The following is a 19,185-nucleotide window of genomic DNA, read 5'->3' as shown; positions in this document are numbered from 1 at the left end:
GGCATCTAGGTTGGCTCCACAGTTTAGCTATTGTGAATTGTGCTGCTATAAACATTGATGTGGCTGTGTCCATGTAGTATGCTGTTTGTAAGTCCTTTGGGTATAGTCCAAGGAGAGGGATAGCTGGGTCAAATGGTGATTCCATTCCTAGTTTTCCAAGGAATCTCCATACTGCTTTCCATATTGGCTGCACCAATTTGCAATCCCACCAGCAATGTATGAGTGTACCTTTTCCTCCACACCCTCACCAACACTTATTGGTGTATGTCTTCATAATAGCTGCCATTCTTTTTAAATTTTTTTAATATTTATTTTTTAGTTGTACACAATACCTTTATTTTATTTATTTATTTTTATGTGATGCTAAGGATGAAACCCAGGGCCTCGCACGAACTAGGCAAGTGCTCTACTGCTGAGCCACAACCCCAGCCCAATAGCTGCCATTCTGGCTGGATTAAGATGATATCTCAGAGTAGTTTTGATTTACATTTTTCTAATTGCTATAGATGATGAGCATTTTTTTCATATATTTGTTGATTGATTGTACATCCTCTTCTGAGAAGTGTCTGTTCAGATCCTTAGCCCATTTGTTGACTGGGTTATTTGGTTTTTTGGTACTTAGCTTTTTGCGTTCTTTATATACCCTAGAGATTAGTGCTCTACCTGATGTGTGAGAGGTAAAAATTTTTTCCCAAGATATAGGTTTTCTGTTCACCTCACAGATTATTTCTTTTGTTGAGAAGAAACTTTTTGATTCCATCCCATTTAATGATTCTTGGTTTTAAGTCTTGTGCTATAGGAGTCTTATTAAGGAAGTTGGAGCCTAATCCCACATGATAAAAATTAGGGCCTACTTTTTCTACTATTAGACTCGGAGTCTCTGGTTTAATTACTAGGTCTTTGATCCATTTTGAATTAAGTTTTGTGCATGGTGAGAGATAGGGATTTAATTTCATTTTGTTGCATATGGATTTCCAGTTTTCCCAGCACCATTTATTGAAGATGCTATATTTTCTCCAGTGCATGTTTTTGGCAACTTTATCTAATATAACATAATTGAAATTTTGTGGGGTAGTCTCTGTGTCCTCTATTTTGTACCATTGGTCTACCAGTCTGTTTTGGTGCCAATACCATGCTGTTTTTGCTATTATTGCTCTGTAGTATAGTTTAAGGTCTGGTATAGTGATGCCACCTGTTTCACTCTTCCTGCTAAGGATTGCTTTAGCTATTCTGGGTCTCTTATTTTTCCAGATGAATTTCATGATTGCTTTTTCTATTTCTATGAAGAATGCCATTGGGATTTTGATGGGAATTGCATTGAATCTGTGTAGTGCTTTTGGTAGTATGGTCATTTTGATAATATTAATTCTGCCTATCCAAGAGCAAGGTAGATCTTTCTATCTTCTAAGGTCTTCTTTGTTTTCTCTCTTTAGGATTCTGTAGTTTTCATTGTATAGATCTTTCACCTCTTTCAGTAAATTGATTCCCAAATATCTTTTTTTTTTTTTGAGGTTATTGTGAATGGAGTAGTTTTCCTCATTTCCTTCTCAGAGGATTTGTCATTGCTATACAGAAATGACATTGATTTATGAGTGTTGATTTTATATGCTGCTACTTTGCTGAAGGTCTGGTTTACAACTTCTCATTTACTAGCTCTAGAAGTTTTATGGAGGAGTTTTTTGGGTCTTCTAGGTATAGAATCATATCATCAGTGTATAGTGCTAATTTAAGTTCTTCTTTTCCTATACATATCCCTTTAATTTCTTTCATCTAATTGCTCTGGCCAGTGTTTCAAGAACTATGTTGAATAGAAGTGGTGAAAGAGGGCATCCCTGCCTTTTTCCAGTTTTTAGAGATAATGCCTTCAATTTTTCTCCGTTTAGAATGATGTTATCCTGAGACATAGCATAGATAGCTTTTACCTGTTCTCCCTAGTTTTTCTAGTGTTTTGAACATAAAGTGGTGCTGTATTTTGTCAAATGCTTTTCCTACATCTATTGAGATGATCATATTCTTATGTTTAAGTCTATTGATGTGATGGATTACATTTATTGATTTCCATATGTTGTAACAACCTTGCATACCTGGGATAAATTCCACTTGATCATGGCGCACAATCTTTTTGATATGTTTTTGTATTGGATTTTCCAGAATTTTATTGAAAATTTTTGCATCTATGTTCATTAGAGATATTAGTCTGAAGTTTTCTTTCTACAATGTGTCTTTGACTGGTTTTGGGATCAGGGTGATATTGGCCTCATAGAATGAGTTTGGAATTACTGCCTCTTTTTTATTTCCTGAAATAAATTGAAGAATATTGGTATTAGTTCTTCTTTAATGGTCTTGTAGAACTCAGCTCTGTATCCATCCAGTCCTGGAATTTTCTTGGTTGGTAAGCTTCTGATGGCATCTTCTATTTCCTCACTTGATATCAGTCTGTTTAAATTGTGTATATCTTCATGACTCAATCTGGGCAAGTCGTATGACTTAAGAAATTTGTCAATGCCTTCAATGTCTTCTGTTTTATTGGAGTATAAGATTTCAAAGTAATTTCTAATTATCCTCTATTTCTGTCATGTCTGTTGTGATATTACCTTTTTCATCAGTATGCTTGTAATTTGAGTTTTCTCTCTCCTTCTCTTTATTAGTGTGGCTAAGGGTCTGTCAATTTTATTTATTTTTTCAAAGAACCAACTTTTGGTTTTGTCAATTTTTCAAATTTTTTTGTTTTGATTTCAGCTCTAATTTTAATTATTTCTTGCCTTCTACTGATTTTCCTGCTGATTTGTTCTTCTTTTTCTAGGGCTTTCAGATGTAGTGAGAGGTCATTTATTTGTTGACTTTTTCTTCTTTTAAGGAATGAACTCCATGCAATGAATTTTCCTCTTAGTACTGCTTTCATAGTGTCCCAGAGATTTCAATATGTTGTGTCTGTGTTCTCACTTACCTCTAAGAATTTTTTAATCTTCTCCTTGATGTCTTCTGCAACCCATTGTTCCATCAGTAGCATATTACTTAGTCTCCAGGTGATGGAGAAATTTTTATTTTTTATTTTATCGTTGATTTCCAATTTATTCCATCATGATCTTATAAAATGCATGGTAGTATCTCTACTTTTTTGTATTTGCTAAGAGTTGCTTGAGGCACAGTATATGGTCTGTTTTAGAGAAGGATCCATGTGCTGCTGAGAAGAAAGTGTATCCGCTTGATGGTTGAAATATTCTATACATGTCAAATATTCTATATATGTAAGTTATTAATTGTATTATTGAGTTCTATTGTATTATTGAGTTCTTTATTCAGCTTTTGTTTGGAAGATCTATCCAGTAGTGAGAGAGGTGTGTTAAAGTCACCCAAGATTATTGTGTTGTGGTCATTTTGACTCTTGAACTTGAGAAGAATTTGTTTGATGAACATAGCTGCACCATTGTTTGGGACATATATATTTATGATTGTTATGTCTTGTTTGTGTATGGTTCCCTTGAACAGTATGTAGTGTCCCTCTTTATCCCTTTTGATTAACTTTGGCTTGAAGAATACTTTATTTGAAATAAGAATTGAAACCCCTGATTGCTTCCACAGACTGTGTGAGTGGTTTGATTTTTTCCAATTTTTCACCTATAGTCTGAGTATGTCTTTCCCTATCAGATGAGTCTCCTGGTGGCAGCATATTATTGGGTCTTTTTTAAAAATCCAATCTGCTAGCATATGTCTTTTGATTGGTGGGTTTAGGCCATTAACATTTAGGATTATTATTGAGACATGATTTGTATTCCCAGCCATATTTGTTTATTTTTGTTATTTAACTTGACTTGGTTTTCCTCTTTGATTAGTTTTTCCTTTAGTGTACTACCTCTCTCTGTTCATTTTCATTGTTGTTTTCCATTTCCTCTTCATGAAATATTTTGCCAAGGATATTTTGTAGTGCCAGTTTCTAGCTATAAATTTTTTTAACTTTTTTTTTATCATGGAACGTTTTTATTTCATCTTCAAATCTAAAGCTTAATTTTGCTGGATACAAGATTCTTGGTTGGTACGCATTATCTTTCAGAGCTTGATATATGTTGTTCAAGGATCTTCTAGCTTTCAGGGTATGTCTTGAAATATTTGCCGTTATCCTAATTGGTTTTCCCCTATATGTAATCTGATTCCTTTCTCTTGTGGCTTTTAAGATTTCCCTCCTTCTTCTGTATGTTGGGCATTTTCATTACAACGTGCCTTGGTGTGGATCTGTTGTGATTTTGAACATTTGGCATCCTGTAGACTTCTTCAATTTGGATTTCCAATTCATTCTTCATGTTTGGAATGTTTTCTGATATTATTTCATTGGATAGATTGTTCATTCCTTTGGTTTGGACCTCAATGCCTTCCTCTATCCCAATAACTCTTAAATTTGGTCTTTTTATGCTTTCCCATATTTCTTGAATGTTCTGCTTGTGGTTTCTTACCATGTTCACTGTGTGATCTATGTGCTTTTTGAGATAATATATGTTATCTTCATTGGCTGATGTCCTATCTTCCAAGTGGTCTACTCTGTTAGTGATTCTTTCATTTGAGCTTTTAATTTTCTTTCATTTCATAGATTTCTGTTTGTTTGTTTGTTTGTTTTTATAACCTCTATCTCCCTGTTGAGGTAATCTTTTGCTTCTTGGATTTGTTCATGTAGCTCATTATCAAAGTGATCTTTCACTGCTTGTATTTGTTCTCTTATGTCTTCTTTGAGTTCACAGAACATTTTAACCATGTATATCCTGAAATATTTCTCTGTCATTTTTTCTGCTGTAGCTGCCAATAATGATGTGTTGTCTTAATTTGTTTATGGTACTTTCATCCCTTATCTTTTCATGTTGCCCGTGTGTCTTCCTTTCCAGCTCTGTGGGTCTGGTGTGTTATTGTTTTTACCCTATAGATTTGTAGTGCTCTTGTAGGGTTCCAAGATCCCTCCTTTGTGGGGAAGGACAATGTTAACAGATCCCAATATCAACAATATATCACCTATGAATAAATTGTTGTTATTAAGACATTTACAGTTTAGTCTCAATGTCCAGAAATATTGGGTTCAATTATTATTTAAAATATAACAAGCAGTTTCATAAAAAGGTTTATAGTTTCTAGCAGTGGACAATGAACTGGGGGGTCAGGTATAGGATGATATGCTAAGGGGAAAAGATGTGAGGGCATACAGTTAAAAATGGGAAATGTGAAAAAAATATAATGAAGAGGGTTAGTGGCAGGGGAATAGACAGGAAGTAATTTAGGGTAGACAAGTATGTGAGAAGAGAGTAGAATACATAAAACAATCACACATATGTATTTAGAAAAATATAGGATATAAAAATAGTAAAATTTGGAGAGTGAAAGAAGAAAGAAAAGAGGTAAAGAGAGAAAAGAGAGAAGAAAAAGAAAAAAAAGGTTTATGCAACTCCTCTATATTATTCAAGTGACTCTGTTCTCAAAGTCCTATTTCATGCAAAATTCTTGGTTTCACATATGCTGGGGATGTGAGGGCCAGAGGATAAAAGGGTAGAAGAGAAAGAAGAAAAAAAATACTTCAAAGAATAAACCAGGGTTATTGCTAGTTTTAGAGACCCGTTTCTTTCTTGCTTTTCTTCTCATCCAATAGGTGGGGTTGTCTGTTTGAAGCTGGAGTCTCTGCCCTCAGGATGGTGTAGGTAACCAGAGTGAGAAGACTGGACCTGGTGTATAGCATCTGGAAGCAGGGAGTGCCTCCCAAAATTTTAGCAGGAAAATTACACTTCATGGGTCTCTTTTTGGGACCACTCATTTGAATTGAGCCCCCAGGTATCGTCTCCCTTTCTTGCCTGGAGATTTCCCAGATCCTGGTCTCTCTGTTATGCCCCAAACTTTAGTCACCCTCCCGTCTCTTACTTAGCAGATCCCAACTGCAGGACCTCTCACCCCCAGGCTCACACTAGGCAGGCAGTGCCCTGGTTGCACTGCACACCTGCCCAACTAAGAGCTGTTTTTGTGTTGGGAGGTCATTATGCTGAGTTATTGCCTCTGGGAAGAGGGAGTTGGAAACCAGGTACCTGCTCAGATGGAGATCTCATCTAAGAGCCATGCCCACCAAATATGGCGAGAAAGGTTTCCCAAGATGGAGTTGGTCTGCTTCCAATGCCGAGGTGTCTGGTGAGGTGGGGGGAGCTGGGCGATGGCCTTGTGCTGTGGATAGGTAGCAGCCAAGTGACCTGTGTGGGAGTTGTGCACAGTCTGGAGTTCTGCAGAGGTGCTAATAGGTGATTCTGCTAAGACACTTGAGTGCCATGCGTGAGCTAGAACTGTGGGCTTTGGGTCTAGAGTCCGGAGTCCTACTCAAATGCAGAGGCTCTGATTTCTGCAGGGGGCGGGGTGTCAGAGTTCTAGTGATTTCTGCAAAAATCTGCTGTATAGGGGCCCTCTCACACTTTCTGAGATGTTGTCTTCCAACTAGGTGAGACCTGGGTCATGAAGCGACACAGGATGCTGCCTCTTTCTGGCCTGCCATCTGAGAATGTGGCCCCACTGGGAAAATGCAGGCCCCTTTCTGAGGCCCAGTTGGAGGACCTGGAAACCAGTGAGATAGAGTCCAAGGGTGAAGAGGACTGGGGTTGAGCACAGGAGCATCTGAAGAGAATCAGTGGTCAGTTGTGGGCCACAGTGGGAGGAAGTCAAAAGACAAGAGGATCTTCATAGCAGTAATGTAGACTCTGATGGTCTACATATGTACAAGTGGTGGAGAGAGGAGGATCCCAGGCTCTTAGCCAAAAGTAGCCTGGGGATGGCTCTGTGCTTGGAAAGTGCCTGGAAACCTTGGGATCCCCTCCCCCAATGCCCATTGTAAGCTTCAGCCTCGTTGCTAGGAGACTGGAGAAGACACCCCTGTCTGAATTAATTGTACTCCAAAACTTCCGCATGATGACAGGCTAAATTTTTCCCTAATTATCATTATACATTTTCTCTTTGCCTTTCCGATGTGCTGACTCTCTTGATTATTTTGTTTGTTTTATTTTTGTTTTTTGGAACTTATGCTTCCCTATTTAAAAAAAAATTCCTTCCTCATTTTAATTCGATATATCATCCTATAGCTTATTTTTGAAATCTTACAAATCTTAAAGTATCTTTAGTTTACCCTTGTACTTGATTAAATTTGGCTGGATAAAGAATTCAGGGAGGCTGAAAATTATTTTCCCCTAATTTTTGTGACATTGATCTCTTGTCTTGCAGCTTCTAAAGCTGAGAAAGGTCATGCCATTATGATCTCTGAATTTGTTTCACCCCTACACACACACCCTTTCTTTTAGAGCTTTTATAAGACATTCATTCACAAGTATTTATCAAGCAGCTGTGCTGTGTCTGCTTCTGTTTTAGGTACAAAAGTCCAATTGATGGAATTTGAAGGAGAGATATTTTTTGGTTTTAAAGTGCTTTAGTATTCTATTTTCTTCATTTATTCCTTTTCCCCCACCTATAACAGTTGTAGTCAAGTGTTAGTGGCTCAGATCTTGGTTTGAATCCCATATCTGTTACTTCTTATCCATGTGATAATGGAAATATTAAGTCAACTCTCTCAGTCTCCATTTTCTTATTTGTAAGATTAATTGCTAGTATATCTATTTTACAAGGATATTATGAGGATTAACTGAAATAATGTAAACAAAACTCATAGTACCCAGTGCTATACAAACATAAAATTAATATTATCTCCCATACCTTTCTTGGTTCCTCTTCCCCAGTTTGACCCAGAGGAAGGAGTATTGAATCAGCCCTGCCACAGCAAACTATCCCCCACCATTCTTTACTATTTTCATGTCTCTGCAAGAGAAACTCTACAGAGTATATACCTTAGAGAAAGATCATGGGTTGGGCCAGGGCATCGTGGAGGTTGCTAAACTTCACTTGGAATCTTTCCGAATAGAATAGAAGACATCCTTTTTCTGAACAGAGGGGATGCTGCTTGAGCAATACTGTGTCCTTGACAAATGAGAATCTTCATAAAACACACTTGTGTCATAGACATAGATAATATGCCCCCCACCCTGGGCTATCTCCCCATAATGTATCTCAGTACTTAATCTTGCAAATAAAAGTTCAATATCAGCTTGATTTCTTTTCCCTTATGACTTTCTCATAAAGACAGAAAATTTACATTTAACTGTATGATTTGCTGAACAAGCGCATTAAAATAAAATGAAGTTTTCTAAGTTATTTTCTTTTTAATAAGTTCTTTAATATATTTTCTTACTTTTTAGAACCATTCAAAACATTCAAATGCTTCAACATTCATTGCCACAACTTTCTTGTTACTTTAACCCACTTTTCAAAAATGTATCTTATTTGCCTCATGGGTAATCATTATTATCTTTTATACCTTGGGAAATTATAAAAGAAATAATACTTTTTCAATAATTAAGCATTTAAATACATCTTATATTTTCTATTGATAATTAGCAATCGGTGCCGTGTGTGTGTATGTGTATGTATGTGTGTGTATAATTTCTTGTATAAATCATATATATATATATATATGATTTATACAAGAAATTAAAAATAATTCAATAGAACAACAATTCTATTCTTGGCTCTTCCTATTCCCTAGTCCTATGGAAAATGAATAGTAAATTTTAAGTGTTGTTTGTTTCTATTTTTTGAGAATGAAGTAAGGAGTTTAGTCTATGTTTTAATCAGTTTTTTTTTCATTGTTGTGACCAAAAGATATGATGATAACAATTTTAATGGAGGAAAAGATTATTTGGCTCACAGTTTCAGAAGTCTCAAAATCAACAGATGGCCAACTCCACTGCTTTGGGCCTAAGGTGAAGCATTACATCATGGCAAAAGTATGTGTTAGAGGAAAGCAGCTCAGGACATAGCAAACTGGAAGCAAAGAGCTTCACTCACCAGGAACAAAATATAAATCCCAAAAGCACACCCCCAGGGACCCACCTCCTTCAGCCATACCCTAGGGATCTATCCACAGTTACTACCAAGTTAATCCTATCAGTGGATTGATACACTGATTAGGTTAAAGCTCTTCTAACCCAATCATTTCACCTCTAAATTTTCTTGCATTATCTCACACTAGAGCTTTTGGGGAACATCTCATTTCTAAGCTATAACAGTATAATAGTGAAGCTTCAGGACCTGACCAAAAACTAGATTTTGCTAAAACATTTTAATGGGAATTTTCCAGATGCTTTAAGCAACTGAGTAGGGAGAGGGATGAGTATAGTTTTCATTTCTATGACCTCATTCTTTTCTCAAAAGGTCTCTTAATTTTTTCTTATGTGCAGGAAAGGTTATTTAATCTCACTGACTAGTTTTAATTTTGCAGTTGTGTTATTATTGTCTTTTAAAAATTATGGGTGCATGCAATAAATGCAGTGAATACTTGAAAAAATTTACCAAGACAAAATGGAAACTATTTCAGTTATCTTCAGAAAATTTCACTTTAAGATATTATACATCAGTATATTTTGAATTCTCTGAGAATTCAAATTTTGCAAATATTAACAGTTTATAACTGATCATTATTCTACTCTTTTTTGGCTTTATTAAGATATAATAAATAAATAAATATCATTCTAATTCTTATGCAAAGTATTACCACCTTTTAAATGCCAAAGTGAGAATAGATTATGGACTACACCCACGGACTTGCAATGTGAACTACACAAACTATGATTACTAGCCACAGGTTGGTAGAGTGGTGAAGGTCAAACCTGCTTCAAACCAGGCATGATGGCCACATGGCTGTAATCCCAACAGCTCCAGAGGCTGAGGCAGGAGGATTGTGAGTTTAAAACCAGCCTCAACAACTTAGCAAGGCTCTAAGCAACTCAAGGAGACCCTGTCTCTAAATAAAAAATAAAAAGGGCTGAGCATGTTGCTCAATGGTTAAGTGCCTCTGAATTCAATCTTCAGTATTAAAAAAAAAAAACCTTCTTCAAGTGAGTTCAACAGAGTAGAGCAGCTGGAGACCATGAATATGAGGGGTTTTGTTGCAAAAAAGAACTACAGAAACTGTGGGATAGTTAGATGGCATAGAGTCAATAGAGGTTTTTTTGTTTTGTTATTTAAGATAGGAGATATGTCATTTTTATATGCTAATGGTAATGATTCATTTAAGAGTCAATTGCAGGTGAAAAAGTATAATTACTGAAACAATACCCTAAAGCAGAAAGAGGAAAAGGGAACCAATGGAAGGATTTACCATAAATTGGAGTGAGGTGATCACTGTTAGAGGAAAGGAACTTGTAAAATATGAGTACTATGCAGGTTTGTTGACTGATATGGCAGAGGGAGAATGTCAACATTTTATTATTAGAGTTATATCTACTTTCTAAGCAATTAAGAATAAAAATTATTATCTAAGAGTGGGGATCTTATAAATAGTATTGGAAGTAAGGGAAGATAAGATGGATTGAGTTAACAAAGACAAGATAATTAACTATGAAAATGTAGCAAATTTAAAGTAAGACTGGGTAGCATAATTGAGTGTTCTGTATTAAGCCAGGTTCAACTGCTAGCATAAATTTTATTTAAGATTAGGGAGGGAGGGAGGGAGGATTGAAGGAGTTAGGGTATATGTAAAAAGTTATTATAATGACAGACCATAAATCTAAGCTGTACAATAAGACAGGAATTAAGAACATGATAAGATGCATGTAGATATGGTGGTTAATGGATTAAATATTGTGATGAAAAGAATGATTGAGAATTGGAGTCCCCAAGGAAATCAGCTGGAAAAATAAGAAGATATATTGGAGAGTGGGATACTTTTAATTGAGATTATTAAGGAACAAGTTCAAGTGTTAGTAATGACAAAGTTAGCAATGTAACAGTAAATGGACGACTAAGAGGGAATAAAGGACAAGATCAATGGAAGATACAAGATCAAGTAACTGAGAGGTCAGGTATTGAAAGGGTTGCTACAATACTGAAATCATGAGAATTATGATAGGAAGTACAGTAGAGAGAGTCATTGAGGCAGGCCTAAAATCTTCAATAAGGAGGATTTTACATTATATTGAGATCTACAATAAGGAGGTGTTACATCTATCTAATGGCATGAATTTTAGATAGGATCATGGTCTAGGACACAGAAAAGGACAAGAGGACTTTTAGTCCACCTCTACCTCCAGTAACATAAAGTATTTTAGGAAATGATAGTGCCCAAGTAAGAGGACTATGGGGAAAGTGATGTTGTAGGGGGGAGCCAAGTTTTAGCAGATCAAGAAGTAAATGGAAAGAAGAGAGAAAAGGCTAGAGATATTTGGGGTTTTGCTGATTATGCTTGTGAGTTCTAAAGGGCACAATAGAAAGATTTGAGAGATAAATGAGAATGAAGGAGGAAGCAAAAGATAGGGGTTGTGTTACAGAATATGTGGGAGGTTCTCTTAAGTTACAGTGTTTGGGGGAAGAAGGAAGGCAGGAAGGAGAAAATTGAAGCCATTAGTTAGATGATTATGTTAGCTTTCTATCACTCTACCAAAATACCTGAGATAATCAGCTTAAAAGGAAGAAAGGGTCAGGAGCAATGGTGTGCATCTGTAGTCTCAGCTGCTTGGGAAGCTGAAGAAGGAATATCACTCAAGGTCAGGAGCCCAAGAGTTGGACACCAGCCTGGGTAAGGAGGGACCCTGTCTCCTAAGGAGAAAACAGAAAGAGTGTTGTGTGTGTTGGAGTAGGGTATTTGGGGCTCACCCTTTTGGAGATTTTAATCCATGGTTGGTTGGCCTGTTGCTTTTGAGCCTATGGCAAGGCAATATGACATGGCAGAAGCATGTGATGGGACAAGCCTGTTTACCTGAGGGCCAGGAATGAAAGAGAGGAAGAGGAAGAGTCCAGGGTACCAATATCCCCTTCAAGGGCAAGTCACTCAATGACCTAGAGACCTCCTACTAGACCCCACCTCTTAAAGGTTCTCCCACTTCCAAAAGTGCCACATTGGCACCAAGTATTTACCACAGGAGCCTTTAGCAGACATTCCAAATCTAAACTATAGCAATGGTTCAGTTGTTCTACTAAAGTCTAGATTTATTAATTATTTTTAGCTCATATTATACAGATATAACTTTCATAAATTATCAATGATGAAATATGAGATTAAAGAAAAAAGATCAAAACTATATAAAAGGCTCTGTGGATTCATTTTATCCATTCTTTGTGTTTTTATCTCTAGATCCTAAGGACTGCAGATATTGCTATAATAATTTGGAAATTAAAATACACAGAATGGAAATTGTCACAAGAAATTTATTGAACACCAATTTCTGTTTTTCAATAACTGAATAGGTAATAAAAAGAAAAATAATCATGAAAAAGTATAGTAATACTGATAACAGTGTATGATCCATTTCTAATTTTATGTCATCATACATAAGGTATTTTTTTAAATCAATTCCTTGGTCAGCCTCACAGCCTTAAATTTCATCAATATGCAAACTCACATTCCCTATTGTTTAATAATGCAAAACTAATCAAATGTACATACCAGAAACAAGAACAAATTTTGTGAAATTGTTGCTTATAACAATACATGTAGTACATAACATCTTAAAGATATATTTATACAAATGGGTTACATATTTTATATTACTAGCTTTTAGAGAACTATTCAGATCATCAGACTTTCTGTAAATAAAGTGAAAATAAAATACTGTCTGCCAACATGTTCAACTAAAGGCTTTCCAACCAACAAATATCATGTTGTTTTTATATACAAGAGTTGGAAACTAAAAGTGATCTATGGTGATTCCTCTAACAGTCAAAATAAATGTCTTTTGATTTACAAAAATCTATTCTATGAATACTGCCTTTCTTAGTTTTCCTCTCATAAGCATACTTCTGTTTTATATATTCCACTTCACCTAACAAAATTAACAGTAATTCTTTAACATAGAGCTAGTCATACAAAATATCTCATGTTCTAGATTTAGATGATTGCTGTCTCACAGTGTCCTTTAACTTATTCTTTTATTGCTTGGATTTCCTATATAATAGCATTTGGATATAGAGGCTTACTTAATTAGATGGCAATGTGCTCCCTCCCTCCCTCTCTCTCTCTCTCTCTCTCTCTCTCTCTCTCTCTCTCTCTCTCTCTCTCTCTCTCTCTCTTTCTCTCCTGGGGATTGAACCCAAGGGTGCTTTACCGCTGAGCTAAGTTCCCAGCCCTCTCTCTCTCTCTTTTTTTTTTTAAGGCAGTCTCACTAAGGTGCCTAGGAGCTCACTAATTTGCTAAGGCTAGTCTTGAAGTCACAATCCTCCTGCCTCAGCCTTCTGAACTGCTAGGATTACAAGTATGCAGCACCACACCTGTCAGCCATTTCTTTCTCTTTTTTTTAAGGCAAGAACACTGCATGGGCAGTGCTACTGCACTTTCTGTTGCATCACACCATGAGGCATTGTCTGCTTATTCCACTTTGATGATGGGTTTGATCAGTAATTTCAGGTGGAAGAGCCTTATCCCTTCATTATAAAGTTCCTGGTTAGTCTTACAACTAATGGTTTTAACACCCATTGATAAATGTTGTTCAGATTCATTATTCTGGGGGTTTACAAAAATGATTATTTTTAAATTCTATCAATTCTTCTGCACTTATCTTTTCACAATGGGATTAAGCCACTAATTTGGTATATAATGGGGTTCATTTGTTTCATTTTCCCTTTTTTTTAGGGATTTTTTTTGTTTCCATTTTTATTTAATTTCTTGTTATTGTTTTTTGGAAACAAAAAAAAAAGAATTATGTACCCTTACAATGGTGGATTTCATTCTTTCATTTCTTGGATGAAAAATGCAGGGAATAAAAATTCATCAATTCTGGGGATACAGAAAGAGTTCAAATATTTTATCTTATTTTACCTATTTAGAAAAATGGTATATAGCCTATGTAAGATCTATTTTTTTAGCCTCCTGAAAGATATAAAGAAAAATTACACCCAGATTACCTTTGGAAATGGAGGCCTTGTATAAGCACATAGTGGGATGTAATATGGCCCAGGATGTTATCTTAGTTATAGAGTTACTCCAGGCACTTTGAAGATTGAGGAGCAGAGCAGGAAAGGCCTCATGGAAAATTGGAATCATGCTTAAACCCTAAGGACCTACTCTTAGTTCACAAGACCTCTGATTTCCCAAGAAGGGAATATATGATAGCATATATGATTAGGTCCACATATGCTATTCAAAATGGAGTGCTAAAATTGTTTCAAATGTTCTGCTGCTCTAACTCAACAGCAGGTTAGTCTTCTTGGTGTCACATTTTACAGTGCTCCAAACAGTTGTACAGCTCAGGATAATAAGGCTGGTTTCACTGAAAACCAGCAGAAGACAAAGCACCTTCAGGGAGTTTCTGTGAGAAGAGTAACACAAAAATTAGTGGGTTTTTAACATTTCACAGATACTGAAAGACTAACAACTTGAAGTTTTCCTTCACATTTAAACTAAATACATCTTCAATATAAAAAAATGATATAGGCCTTTGAGACAACTCTTTCGGAACTCATTTTGTTTATATTCTGGGACTACCTAATGGTATGACAGTCTTTGAAGACCTGAAATTACCGTGCATATATTATATTATTCACTAATCAATTGAAATGTCTTAAATTGTATGCTTATAATTATGTCCTCTTTAATAGTAACACTTTAAATTTCCCAGAACATTTTATTCAATTATTGGACACTTTGAAGGAGTATTAGTTTCATTGTTATTATTTCAAAAGGGTAACTATTTGAAAACTAAACAGCTAACAAATTTGTTCTGAGTTGTATTTAATACATTCTGTAAGCATGAATTTATTCCTTTAAAAGTCAACTACTGAGCTGGGGTTGTGGCTCAGTGGTAAAGCCTTTATCTAGCATGTGTGAGGCACTGAGTTTGATTCTCAGCACTACATATAAATAAATAAAGGTCCATGAACACTGAATGAACAGTGGGTTGCAGAAGACATCAAGGAGGAGATTTTAAAATTCTTAGAGATAAATGAGAACATAGACACAACATATTGAAATCTCTGAGTTACTATAAAAGCAGTTCTAAGGGGAAAGTTCATTCCTTAAAAGAAGAAAATGTCAACAAATAAATTACCTCACATTATATCTCAAAGCCCTAGATAAAGAAGAACAAATCAACAGCAAAATCAGTAGAAGGCAAGAAATAATTAAAATTGGAGCTAAAATCAATGAAATTGAATCAAAAGAAACAATTTAAAAAAAATGATAAAACAAGAAGTTGGTTCTTTGAAAAAATAAATAAAATTGATAGACCCTTAGCCTCGCTAACAAAAAGAAGGAGAAAACTCAAATTACCAGCATACGTGATGAAAAAGGTAATATCACAACAGATACTACAGAAATACAGAGGATAATTAGAAATTATTTTGAAAACTTATACTCCAATAAATTAGAAGATATTGAAGGCATTGGAAAAATTTTTAAGTCATACGGTTTGCCCAAATTGAATCAGGAAGATATACACAATTTAAATAGAACAATATATACATATATATATGTTTATATATATAAATTTATATATTTATATGTATAAATATATACTTATATATAAATAATTTATATATTCATATATATAAATTTAAAAGTCTACTATTCATTTGTTTAAAGATGCATTTTGGCAAAATGGAGTAAGACTCAAATCAGATGGTTTGGAACTAGGACTTGCTAGGACTTTTGCTGCCCAACCATGGAAGGTGGTAAGTCACTTAACTTCTCATGCTTTGAGTTTTTTATTCTATAAAATGTGGAAGATGTGCCACTATGCTCCCTCCTATTTTTTTAAATTTATATCTTTCACTTATATTAATTAGTAAAAATCATCATAGTTGGTTTTAGCATTTAATGTCTGCTTTGTTTCCCTTCAGTTTAGCCTTAGTTACAAAGAACAACAATCCCATTTACAAAAGAGCTAAATTGTAGTACCATAAATCTTTGCTTATGAAAGCTGTGATATTGTTATGTGGATTTCTGGCAATGTGTAAAATGTTATTAATGCCTAGTGAGCATCTGTCTGACTATAATGGGAAATTGATGAATGGGAGGAATTGGAGTTAGGATCACATAGTTAAACTGAGACACATGAATGACATCTAAGAGTTTGAGATTCATTTTATGGGCAGTAGGACTCAATGGGAGAATTTAGTGAAATTTGTGTTTTAGGAAGCTAATCTGATAGAGTTATGAGGACTGGAATGTAATGGGGAAGAATGAAGCAGATGTCCTAGCCTGAATTCTTGTGATTTTCAAAATATGAGATAATAAGGGTCTGGTTTATTATGGTTGCAATGAAAAAGGACAATATGGGAAAGAGTCAAGAGACACTGGGAAAGAAAGCCAATGGGGACATAGTTCCTGATAAGCTATGATGAATGAAGAAGAGAGAAACAAAACCTGAAAAGTTGAGGAGACTAGAAGAAGGTCATTGACTGAAATAGAGAAGGTTGGACATGTTGTCACTGCAGAAAAGATGTTGGGCATAGTTTAAGGGAAGATGCTTCACCACAGGGGCATGGGAGGTCTTCAAGACCCTCCTGCTACCACATCACTACTTCCAAGACACCCAAGCCTTGATCTTGTGGTAGACAGCAGTAACAGCTTGTGAACGAGGCCCCTAGGAGCTTATTGCATTGCAGGTGATGATTAGAAATGTTCAGAGGAAATGGTACTGGCAAAGTCTTCTAAGGGGAAACAAAACCATGAAGGTGGACAAAATGGTTAAGCAACTGAGTAGATAATTACTCTGATCTACAAACCAAAGAAACAGATAGAAGTTTTCTCTAAATAATTTTGGTTTAGGTTATAGTCATATAGCAGTTTCATTACCATAGGATCTTTTATATGGATCATCTACATATTAATTTAGATTTGGAAAATTGAAGAAAGTAATCAGCAAAACTTGGCTATTTCAATTTCACAACAGATACTTTAGAAAAAGCAGGAAAAATGAGTATATGTTTGTAAAGAGATCAGTATCAGGGATTGAACTCAGGGGCACTCAACCACTGAGCCACATCCCCAGTTGTATTTTGTATTTTATTTAGAAACAGGGTCTCACTGAATTGCTTATTGCCTCACTTTTGCTGAGGCTGCCTTTTAACTCACAATCTTCCAGCTTCACCCTCCTGAGCTACTGGGATTACAGGCGTGTGCCACTATGCCTGGCTGCAATAAATTATTGATGAGATATTTGAAGGAATAAGACTCAGTACAAGGTAACATTTTAAACATGGTTTAGGAGTACTGCCATCTTATGGGAAAAAACTGACACCTGGCCCAGAGCATTTGCTGCTGGTCACCAGCCACTGTAGCTTCCATCAGCCTGTGAGCATGGGGACTACCTTTGCAAATCTCTTCAAGGGCCTTTTGGTAAAAAAGAAATGTGCATCCTCATGGTGGGTCTGGATGCTGGAGGGAAGATGACAATTATGTACCAACTGAAGCTTGGTGAAATCGTGACCACCATTCTCACCTAGTTTTTCATGTGAAGACCAATAAGTACTAGAACACCAGCTTCACCACGGGGGCATGTGAGGTCTGCAAGACCCTCCTGCTACCACATTACTACTTCCAGGATACCCAAGGCTTGATCTTGTGGTAGACAGCAATGACAACTTGTGAATGAGGCCCACAGGAGCTCCTGAGAGTGCGCCAAAAATAAGCTAGGCTACTAGTGTTTGCCAACATTGTCATGGATGCAGCTTTAGCTACAGGTTTTAAATGTAAATAGTGGGTTTCCACTCAGGCAGTTTCTGATACTCTTATGCGATATTACTCAATTTTGTGCTTTTTTTTTAATTATAAAAAGATAATTGACTCACTGTCAGTGCTGAGAAGGGATTTAGACATGTGAACACCTGGCATCCTGGAGCTCCTGGGCTACAGATTGGTGTTGGGATCCATTTGGTGGTTGATTTTTAACCCCAACCCAGTACATTTTTAAAAAGTTAAAAGTACAAGATAAGGAGAACACTTGAACACACAGAAGAGAGACTACGCCTCCTGTGTACATCCTGAATTTCAAACTCAGATTTCTAAGGGTAACATTACTTCTTGGATGTCTAATTTTTATGTCTAAGCTGTATCAAAAACTGAATTCTTGATCTTCAAATTTGCCCTCCTCCAAGTTACTGGCAATTACATCACTTTAGTAGCTCAGACCACAAAACACCAGAGTCATCCTTGACTCTTCTTTTCTCAAACCTCACATTCAATCTACAACTTCTATGGCACTGTTAGTTCTACATTCAGAATCTGATCCTATATCATTGCTTCTACTACTACTACTACACTATGGTTCAAACTTCCATTATCTCTTGTTTGAATTATTGCAATAAGAACAAAACATATCCCTCAGAGTCTTTTTTCCTAATAGTTTTCAGATGTCCTTTAATAATATAAGTCAGGTCAGGTCACTTATCTGCTAAGAATTTTTCAATGGCTCCTGATCTCACTCAGTAAAAGCCAAAGTTCTTACAATAACCTCCAGAATTATACAGGATCTGGCCCTGTTTCTTCTCTGTTCTACTATTTTCCTCCTTGCTTACTCCACTATACCCACCCTTGCCTCCTGCTTTTCCTTTAATATATCAGTCATACTCTAACTTAGGGCCTTTGGATTTGCTCTTCCCTCACTTATCTCCAGGGCTCTTTCATCTTTTCCAAGTTCTTTATGAAATATTAGCATCTTTTTAGGGAATGACTTGAGAGAATGAATGATGTGTCATGACACAAATATATGAATGGTATAACATGGTATGAATGAACAGATGCTATAAATAAGACTTAGAGCACCAATTTTACATGCTTCCTCTTTTAATGGAAGTCAACACACAACTTTCAATATTCATTGAGCACCCATTACATGTAAAACAATGTATTTGGTTGATTGCTATTAGTGAAGGGAAATATTGAAATAAACTTGTTGCTTTAGCAGATGTTCTTGAATATTTTCAAGACACACTAGAACAAATAGTTGACTTCCTCAGCCACTGAGAAAGCAGTATTCATTAACAAAAAGGAATATCTATCAAATATCCTGGGGCTTCCTCCATCTAGGCAATCAGAATCTACAAACACAATCTTTTAGTCCAGGCAGTATTTAAATCTCTGCACTGTTTGAAATATGACCGAGTAAATAACTTTTTTTTTTGTATCAATTCTTTGTTCCCTAT

Source organism: Ictidomys tridecemlineatus, chromosome 2, assembly GCF_052094955.1.
Source record: "Ictidomys tridecemlineatus isolate mIctTri1 chromosome 2, mIctTri1.hap1, whole genome shotgun sequence".
NCBI lineage: Eukaryota > Metazoa > Chordata > Mammalia > Rodentia > Sciuridae > Ictidomys > Ictidomys tridecemlineatus.
The sequence above is the reverse complement of the archived record's forward strand: the minus strand, read 5'-3'. Positions refer to the sequence as shown.